This window comes from Zalophus californianus, chromosome 1, assembly GCF_009762305.2.
Source record: "Zalophus californianus isolate mZalCal1 chromosome 1, mZalCal1.pri.v2, whole genome shotgun sequence".
In the NCBI taxonomy this organism is placed as follows: domain Eukaryota; kingdom Metazoa; phylum Chordata; class Mammalia; order Carnivora; family Otariidae; genus Zalophus; species Zalophus californianus.
The window spans coordinates 90184220-90195073 of NC_045595.1; the positions used below are offsets into that span (position 1 = coordinate 90184220).

Here is a 10854-nt window from a genome sequence, read left to right on the forward strand (position 1 = left end):
TGGATCCCAGGACCCAGAGATCTTGGACCTGAGCCAAAGGCAGACACTTAACTGACCCACCCAGGTGCCCCCCTCTGTTACCATTTCAATAATCTATGCATCTTCCATCAGAAGTTTCTATCTCAAGAAACACTTTCTTTGCTCATCCTTAAGAAGCAACTCATCTGTTAGTGTTTATCATGAGATCGTAGGCAAGTCAGTCGCATCCTCAGGCTCCACTTCTAGTTCTGCTATTTCCACCACATCAGCACTTCCCCCAGAGAAGACAAACCCCTCCAAGTCATCCATGAGGTTGAACTTCCAAACTCCTTGTTAATGTTGGTATTTTGACTTTTTCCCATGAATCACAAAATGTTCTTAATGACAACTAGGATGGTGAATTCTGCCCAGAAGGTCTTCAACCTCCTTTTCTCATCCATCAGAGGAATCGCTATCTATGGCAGTTAGAACCTTACACAATGTATTTCTTAAACAAGACTTGGAAGTCAAAATCATTCCTTGATCCATGGGCTGCAGAGTGAATGTTGTTAGCAGGCATGAAAATAGTCATTTTGTCCATTTCCATCAGAGTTCTTGGGTGACCAGGTGCATGGTCAATGGGAAGTAGTATTTTGAAAGGAATCCTTTTTCTGAGTAGGTCTCAACAGTAATACTTAAAATATTCAGTAAACCAGGTTGTGAAGAGATGTGCTGTCCTCGAGGCTTTATTGTTCCATGCTATTGAGCACAGGCAGAGTAGATTTAGCATAATTCTTAAGGGCCCTAGGATTTTGGAATGGTACATGAGCACTGGCTTCCACTTAAAAGTGACCATCTGCACTGGCCCCTAATGAGAGTCACCCTGTCCTTTGAGGCTTGGAAGCCAGGCACGGACTTTTCTCCAGCTATGAAAGTCCTAGATGGAATCTTCTTCCAACATAAGGCTGTTTTGCCTACATTCAAATTTTGTTGTTTCGTGTAGCCACCTCCATTCATTATCTTAGCTCGATCTTCTGGACAATTTGCAGCTTCTACATCAGCGCTTGCTGCTTCACTTTGCAGTTTGATGTTAGGGAGACGGCTTCTTCCCTTTCCCTTAAACCTCATGAACTCTCCTTTTCTGGCTTCAAACTTGTCCTCTGAAGCTTCCTCACCTCTCCCAGACTTCATTGAATTGAAGAGTCAAGGCCTTGCTCTGGACTAGGCTTTGCCTTAAGGGAATATTGTGGCAGGTTTGATCTTTACAGAACACTCAAAACTTTCTCCATATCGGCAATAAGGCTGTTTTGCTTTTTTATCATTTGTGCTGTTAACTGTGGTAGTCCTTCAAGAACTTTTGCTTTACATTCACAGCTTGGCTACCTGGTGTAAGAGGCCTATAGCTTTCGGCCTGTCTTGGCTTTTGGCTTTTGACACACCTTCCTCACTAAGCTTTAATCATTTCTAGCTTTTGACTTAAAGTGAGAGACATGCGACTCTTCTTTCTTTTGAACACGTAGGGTTCTTAATTGCCCTGATTTCAATATTCCTGTGTCTTAGGGAACCGGGAGGCCTGAGGAGAAGGAGAGAGATGGGGAAATGGCCATTCGGTGGAATAGCTAGAACACACACCACACATTTATTGGTTAAGCTCAGGTCATGGGCACAGTTTGTGGCGCCTCAAAATAATTACAATAGTAACATCAGCGATCAGTGACCACAGATCACCGTAGCAAATACAACAATAATGAAAACGTTTGAACTACTGCAAGAATTACCAAAATGTGACACGGAAACATGAAGTGAGCAGATGCTGTTGGAAAAATGACACCAATAGATTTGCTCGATTCAGGGTTGCCACAAACCTGCAATTTGTAAAAAACGCAGTATCTGCAAAGTGCAATAAAGCAAAATGCATAAAACAAGCTGTGCTGCTATTTAGAAAGTGGAGACAGAAGTTAGTGGGGGTAATCAGGTAGGCAGGAGAATCAAAGAGAATCATGTAAGCAGATATTCCAATAACTAGTCTGAAACTTCAGGTCTGTGATTGTTTTAATTCATCACCCAGCTATGTAACGAGGCATAATGGGGCCTGCAGAACACAGGCAAGTTATGAATTGCTTCCTGAGCTTGATACAAAGGTAATGAATATTATGAAGGATACATTAATCAAAGAAAAGAAATAACTGCTTTAAATAAGCATTTTTATTATCTAAAAATAAATGAGAGGAATTATGTCCACATCAAGGATTTAGGATATTATATATATATATATGTATATATAATATCATTAAGGTAGCCTTTTGACATTGGAGCCAAATGAGACTAGAATTCTAAATGATAACTGGATGTATGTAGTAACACAGAAGCTGGGTCGAGCTTCAGTTGTCAACTCATTTCACCTGGGAACACCCTCCTCCCCACCCAGCTGAACTTTCCAGGGATCCCATCAGAGCATGCAGCAAGAAACTTTTGTAAGGGTGAGTTCCTTTGTCTCCAAATACAATGGAAAGTAGTGCGTAAGTCCGTAAGTCCGAGGGACACAGCACCCTCTCCCGGAGCTGTCTTAGCTGTTACAAGGCTTGAGCCAATAGCTTTAATACCGTGTGAGAAGCCAGGTTAACAACTAAGTAGGAGGCAGTCATTCCCTCACTTCAAGGGGTAGTAGATTTAACAGGGAATAACTTCAAAAGTTTCTTACAAATACTGTGATGTTCCACAGTTTGCAGTGACATTTCAGGAAACACGGTCTTCTGTTTTTGTCTTCCTTTAGACCCGAGCGGTTTTTTACCCCAAGCTCTGAAGGTTTAAATCTTAAACCAGCAGATTTACCTTTTCGTACCTTGTTAGGACAAAGTGGAAATAATTTTCTATATCCTCTCAACACCAATTGGATGATTTTACCTTTTTCCCCAGGAAAACTCAAACTTTGATTTTTTAACCTTTTTTCAACTTTACATACAAAATAAACTATTGATTATTTTGAACGTTAGCATATGGAAACACAAAACATTACCTCAGGATAGAGACTGTGTCCTTCCTTTTTAATGCCAAAGTTTAGCTAGTATATCATCCCTAAAAAAAAAACTGTGGCTGAAGTTTTTATCCTGGGTGAGCAACTTTCTCCATAGCAGGCTGACTCTACAGCTGATGTCCATGGTTCTCAAACTGCTGCATTTTGGCATAGCCTAAAGGTTTTTAAAAAATACTGATGCCTGACTCCTGTGCGCCCCCACCCCAATGCAGTGTGACTTGCCCACAGGGAATTTGTTTCTTTTTTTTTTTTAATGTTCCCCAGTTAATTCTAATGTGCAGCAAAGTTTGGGACCCACTGGGTTACTTCAGAATAAGAGGCAGATAACCTGTGACTGAGTTGGAAAAGTCACAAGGCTAGAGAAATGGAGAAAATGTTTTCAATTGTATTCTTAGCCCAGAAAGGATGATCACGTTTGTAAATGCATTCTTGGATACTGTGAAATGGGGGCAAATTCATACTGAAATGGGGGCGGGGGGAGAGGCTGTAAGCTGAAATATTAAATTCTTTTGATTTTTATGCATACCTTTTTATAGTTCAGGAATTATCGATATAAATACCATTTTTAAGATTTCCCATCATTTCTTAGAAAATGACCTCACCATTAACAGGATTACTGTAGCAACTTTGTTTTCCTTCTCTATACAATGATCTTATTCGTTGGCCTTCTGTCTTGACAGTAAATCTGACTGTTCCAGAATTCACTCCCTGCAATTGTTAATCTGCCCTACCCTGCTTGTGGCTACTTTTAATTTGCTCGTCCATTATGTTGCCCAGTTACAACACCTCTGGGTTTTACGGGTTTCTTTAGAATCATGCAATTCTCCCTGATGACTCCGAAATGAACCATAACTAACTTTGCAAGAGATAAGCATCAGCAACTGCAGAATCCCACAGCTCATCTACTTAGGAACTGGAACCTCAGACGCCTCTACCACCCACACTCTTGGCGTGAAATTCACTTCACTCACCAGCTCCTTCCTTTTAAGGGTCAGATGGGTTGCATTAAACATCCTTTTTAATGGTGTGTAGGCACAAAGAGAAGTCCTCTTAGGCTTGATTTTGGCTTTAACGTGCTGGCATCATTGCGATTTTCTTCCTGGGTTTCCCTAATTTTGCAGTTCAAATGTATGTCTTTAATTAGAACCTGAATTAAAGTTGGAAATCAGGAACTCCCACCCTCAACAGCACCATGAGAATGGGGGTGGAAGAAGGTTGCAAGCTTCCATTATATTCCTTTGTCCTTCCCTGACATTCTCTTTTTCCTTCTTTCTCTTTCTTTTAAATCTTAGCTTAGTGTTAAAAAAAATCATTAAAGTGTTAAATAGCAAATCATTCATTGGAATTTTTAAAAAGTACTCATATGGTGGGGCGCCTGGGTGGCTCAGTCGGTTAAGCACCTGACTCGATTTCAGCTCAGGTCATGATCTCAGGGTCATGGGACTGAGCCCTGAGTTGGGCTCCCTGCTCAGCGCGGAATCTGCGTGGGATTCTCTCTCCCTTCCTCTTCCCCTCCCCCTGCTCATGCTCTAAACAAACAAGTTTAAAAAAAAATTTTTTTTAAGTACTCATACAGTATTTAACCGTGAGACAGGCATGCTTCTAAACAGGAACTAGTGGTGCTCATTTAATCCCTGGCAGTCCTTTCAAGATGAGAAAATAGATTCTTAGAGGTGAAGTAGCTTGCCTAAATCTCATGGCTAGTAATGAAGGAGGCAGGATTCCACCCCAGGTGTTTTGGCTCCAGCACGTTCTTAACCATGAGGCTCTGCTTCCACTCCTCCAGCTGGATTTAAGGCTGGAGAAGCAAGATGGGGAAGAAGTGTTTCTTCTGGTTTGACTTAAAAACGCCTTCTGCCATACTCCCATCCCAAGGTCAGCATGGGTGCCCTAGAGCGTGGCTTCTCCACTGCCTGCCCCTCAGGGCAGCAACATACAGACTTCCCAGTGTGGAGGTGAGTTGTACGATCCTGTATTTAATTTCTGGGGATGGGATTTGATTTTTCTTAGGATGTTTTATAATGAAAAATTTCAAATACATGGGTACAGAGAATAGTGTAATAGATGCCCTTGAACCCATAACCCACCTTCTGTGATTATCAATTTGCAGCCACTCTCCTTTCACTTATGAACACCCTCCCCATTCCCTGGTTTACTTTTTAATGCTAAACCCAGACCTATTTCATCCATAAATATTTCACCTAGGGATAAAGACTTAACTGTAATACCATGACCACACCTAAAAACCTAACGTTTTCTTAATATCAAACATCCAGTTGGTGTTCACATTCTCTCATTTCGCATGGTGCTTTACAGTTGGTTTGTTTGAAACAGAATCCAGGCAAGGATGACCTGTTGCATTCAGTTTTCTAGGCCTCCCAGAATTTCCCCACTTTATTCTTACCATTCAGTTATTGAAAAAACCTGCTCATTTGGCTTGTAGAATTTTCCACATTCTGAATTTAGTGGGGTTGCTTTCCTAGATTTCCTGTGAGTCGTGTGCCCGTCATTAATTTATTGCCTCTAGCTTGCAAAGCTGCCCTTCTTTGCGCCGTGTTGTGATTCAGGGACTCTGGACCCTGTGCACATCTCTCCTTTGCCAACTGGCTCTGCCAACAGAGGGTGCTGGAGCAACATTATAGAGTCCCCAAGAGTGAAGGCCTCTCTTCTGGTCTGCAGGGCGGCTCGCAGATCCCGGTATGGGGCCTACCGTGTGCACCTCAGCAGCCCTCGTGGTTCAGCTACGACTCTCCCCCGCCCCCCACCCAAGTTCCTCTGCCAAGGTCAGGCTGGGTGCTGCAGTGGCAGCCACATTCTCCGCTCACGGGTTTGAGCCTCAGGTTTGAACAGGACTCCAGCTTTAGGTTTCTAAGTTCCCTCAGCTGTAGGGGTGGAGCCTGCTGTCTGGGGTCCCTGCTGCTGTACCCCTACATACCCTTTTACCCTTCTAGTAGTTAACCAGGCTTTTTACTAGTTCATAATTCTTTATATTACATTTTCCCTGTTACATTTCCTGGTTTGTTTCCTGGCTGATAAAATGGTACCAGGAATGGCCTCAGGGGAAAAAAACGTTCCAAGTTTGGATTTGGGGATTGGTTTGCTAGTGCCTTTGGATTCAAGTGAAATGATGAGCTAGCTCCCTGCCAGTGGGAATGGGATGCTCATAATCCATGACCTGCAATGGCATTATAATCCAGCTACTACCTCTGTTGGTGATGAGGCAAGTGCCTTGGGAGCCCCTGAGACTTGGGCTGCACTTGACCTTTACAGCAGTAATGATGTCTGCAAGGACCCAGGAGGGGCTGCTTCTGCACCCACTGGAGTGCCTCTGAGAATAAATGGCAAGCTCAGGTCCTTAAACTCTCAGCTCAAGTCACAGTCCAAGGACCAGAGAGCCTCCAGGCCAGACCTACTAGAATCATTTCATGTAGCTGGAGGACTGATTGATGTTCCTGAAACCAAATGAAATTGTGCAGAATGCAGAATTACAACATCAGTTGAATTCACAACCTCATTAAGTGTCTCGTGTGACATTTAGGATATTGAATGGGAGAGATGGTGCATGAAACTTGGAATGACAGCATCTAGTTGGACTCAGACTAAACAGTCTTTTTTTTTTTAAAGATTTTATTTATTTATTTGAGAGAGAATGAGAGATAGAGAGCACGAGAGGGAAGACGGTCAGAGGGAGAAGCAGACTCCCTGCCGAGCAGGGAGCCCCATGCGGGACTCGATCCCAGGACTCCAGGATCATGACCTGAGCCGAAGGCAGTCGCTTAAGCAACTGAGCCACCCAGGCGCCCTCAGACTAAACAAAAAACTTGGAGTCTCGGGTTGCCTGGCTGGCTCAGTTGGTAGAGTATGCGACTCTTGATCTCAGGGTCATGAGTTAGAGCCTCACGTTGGGCATAGAGCTTACTTTAAAAAACTAAATTGGATTTAATACAACTTAAAAAAAAAAAAAAAACCTTCAGATATCTCTGAGCTTTCCTTGCCAGTGGACATGGTTTGCCCTCCTGTGCTAGCTGAGAAATCTAACCTTTTCTTGAAAATCCTGAGATTCCTCACTTTGAGACAGATTGCCTTGCAAAGACATGCTCATTCTCAAGAGCTTCTTTGTTACCACTACACCATAGCTAGAGTGAAGAAAAGGAAAGAGCTTTTCCTAACTAAGTCTAGGGAATAAGTGTGGGAGTGTATTTGAAGGGTTAAAGCCAGGAGAACAGAATGTAACATTAGACAGAGCTGCATTCATTGATGGGGTACACTTACTAGAGATTCTGGATTTAAAGTATTAGCTCTTAAGACTAACAGCTTATTTGGTTGGTCACCAAAACTTGGACTCAGTGGTAGCCTGTGTTGTTTGTTTTTGTTTATATTGAGGTATAATTGACATATAACATATTAGTTTCAGGTGTACAACATAATGATTTGATATTTGTATATATTGCAAAATGATCACTATAATAAGTTTAGTTAATGTCTGCTGTCAACATAGTTACAAAATTTTTTTCTTGTGATGAGGACTTTTAAGATTTATTCTCTTAGCAACTTTCAAATATTCAATACAGAATTAATAATTACAGTTACCATGCTGTGCATTACATCCCCAGGACTTACTACCAGCTTATAGCTGGAAGTTTGTGCCTTTGGACACCCTTCACTCATTTCTCCTACCCCACCCCCTACTGCTAGTCACTGCCTATCTTTTGTCTGTATCTTTGAGTTTGGTTTTTTTAATTTTGTTTTTTTGTTGTTGTTCATTTGTTTTAGATTTCACATGTAAGTGAGATCATCTGGTATTTGTCTTTCTCTATCAGACTTATTTCACTTAGCATAATGCCCTCAAGGTCCATCCATGTTACCAGTGGTAAAATTTCCTCCTTTTTTTATGGCTGAATAATTTTCCTGTGCAGTGTGGGTGTGGGTGTTTGGGTGTGTGTATACATCAGTGTCTTTATCCTTTCGTCCATGGATGGACTTTTACTTAGGTTGCTTATTGTAAATAATGCTGCAATGAACATGGGGATGCAGATATCTTTTCAAGCTACTGTTTTTATTTCCTCTGGATAAATACCCAGAAGTGGAATTGCTGGATCATAGGGTAGTTCTATTTTTAATTTTTTGAGGAACCTCCATACTGTTTTCCATAATGGCTATAACAATTTATATTCCCACCAACAGTGCAGGAAGGTTCCTTTTTTCCCCCACCTGCTTGCCAACACTTGTTATTTCTTCTCTTTTTGATAATGGCCTTTCTGACAGAGGTTAAGTGATACCGTCTTGTGGTTTTGATTTTTGTTTCTTTGATGGTTAGTGATGTTGAGCACATTTTCACATACTTGTGGGCCATCTGTATGTCTTCTTTGGGGAAAATGTCTATTCAGATCCTCTGCCTATTTTTTAATTGGATCGATTCTTTTTGCTATTGAGTTGTATGAGTTTTTATGTATTTTGGATATTAACCCCTTCTCAGATATATGATTTACAGGGCGCAACTCTAGCCCTCCACACCTGGCAGTTCCTGCCTATACCTTGTACAACCTCCTCAGAACTGTGTGATCCCCAGTGGGCAGGCTGACCTGGGCTGCAGCAGTGGCTATGGCTGGAACATTTCTTGTTGGGGTCAGGACAGAGTACATGCTGCTTGGTGCCACAGGCTGATTCCGCCACGACCCCGGGAGCAGTGATGATGGGTAGCTCTGAGTCCGGACCCGAGGCTGGCATATGGGGCTCCAGGATGACAAGGGAGCTTCAACCCCAGGGCACCTGGGAGACTCAGTCAGTTAAGCCTCCAACTCTTGATTTCGGCTGAGGTCATGATCTCAGGGTCATGAGATTGAGCACTGCATCGGGCTCTGTGCTGGGCATGGAGCCTGCTTAAGATTTTCCCTCTCCCTCAGCCCCTCCCCTGCTGCTCTCTCTCTAAAACAAAACAAAACAGGGGCACCTGGGTGGCTCAGTTGTTAAGCGTCTGCCTTCGGCTCAGGTCATGATCCCAGGGTCCTGGGATCGAGCCCCACATCGGGCTCCTTGCTCAGCGAGAAGCCTGCTTCTCCCTCTCCCACTCTCCCTGCTTGTGTTCTTTCTCTCACTGTGTCTCTCTCTGTCAAATAAATAAATAAAATCTTTAAAAAAAAAATAAAACAAAACAAACAAAAGCCCCAACTCAACCCTGGGAAGGTGGCACCCACCTGGCAATGCCTGCCACCCCAGGCTGGCAGTACTAACGGCCAGGAACCCACACATTCCAGCACTGCAGCAAAAGCCCAAGATGTGGTGGGTTGCACCTTGTAAGGACCCTCCTATAAACAATGAGCATGTCACTGTTCCTCCCTGAAAGCAAACCATAAACAGCCTGTATTTACCATTCATGTGGATGAAGCAGAAGAAGAGACTTAAAAGAGGTCAGCTGAATCTAAAAGAACAGAACATGAAAATGCCCAGGCTTTTAATTCAGCTATTACTTTACCCAGACCAAGAAAACCACTGGTACCTCTTCACTATCCAGTGAATGGTAGTTTTGAGTCACCACACACTATGGACATATCAATTGTATTAGAAGATGAAAAGTCAATGAGTGTCAATGAAGTCCCAGACTACCAGGAGGATGTTCACACATACTTAGGGAAACGGAGGTTAAATGTAAGCCTGAAGTGGGCTACATGAAGAAACAGCCAGACATCACCAAGAGTATGAGGACTGTCCTCGTGGACTGGTCAGCTGACGTAGAGAAGACTATAAAGTGCAGAATGAGACCCTGCATTTGTCTGTGCACTACGTTGATAGGTTCCTTTCCTCATTGTCTGTGTTGAGAGCTCGTGGGCACTGCTGCTAAGCTGTTAGCCTCAACATTTGAAGAAATACAGCCCCCAGAAACAGCAGAGTTCCTGTGCATCACTGATGATACCCATACCAAGAAACAAGTCGTGAGAATGGGACACTAGTTTTGAAAGCGCTCACTTTCGATCTAGCTGCACCAACAGCAAATCTGCTTCTTACTCAATACTTTCTGCACCAGCAGCCTGCCAACTGCAAAGTTGAAAGTTTAACAATGTTTTGGGGAGAATTAAGCTTGATAGACGCTGACGCATACCTAAAGTATGTGCCATCAGTCATGGCGGGACCGGCCTTTCATTTGGTGCTCTACACAGTGATAGGACAAAGCTGGCCTGGACTTTTAGTTCAAAAGACTGCATATACCTTGGAAAGTCTTCAACTTTGTCTCATGGACCTTCGCCAGACCTACCTCAGAGCCCCACAGCATGCACAACAGTCAATAAGAGACAAGTGTAAAAGTAAAAGTATCATGGTGTTTCTCTCCTCAACCCACCAGAGACACTAAATGTGTAACAGTGAAACAGCCTTTGTTTTCTAGGATGTAAATCACTCAAAGTACATGGTATACAGTTTTGCTAAGGTTTTAATTTTTTTTCTTTAAAGATTTTTATTTAGAGAGCATGTGCACATGTATGCAGGATTGGGGTTGGGGGGTGGGGCAGAGGGAGAGGGAGAAGCAGTCTCCCCTCAGAGCAGGAAGCCCAACAACAATGTGGGGCTCGAACCCAGGATCCTGGGATCATGACCTGAGCTGAAGGCAGATGTGTAACCGATGAGCCAGCCAGGTACCCCTCTAAGGTTTTAATTTTACAATCATTTCTGAATACGGAAGTTATGGCCAAGTACAAATTATGGTATCTATTACTTTTAAATGGTTTTAATTTGTGTAGATTTTGTATGTGTAACTAAGATATTTGGCTAATTTTAAGTGGTTTTGTTGAAGTATTAATGATGCCAGCTGTCAGCACAGTAAGAATAAGAACTGATAAATAGAGTTGTGGAAAAATATATGCTTTACAAAT

General features: G+C 42.7%; 1 pseudogene; it reads left to right on the top strand.

Annotated features, from left to right (window-relative positions):
• Nucleotides 1–5691: 5691 nt before the first annotated feature.
• Nucleotides 5692–10345, top strand: LOC113915997 (annotated as a pseudogene).
• Nucleotides 10346–10854: the final 509 nt, after the last annotated feature.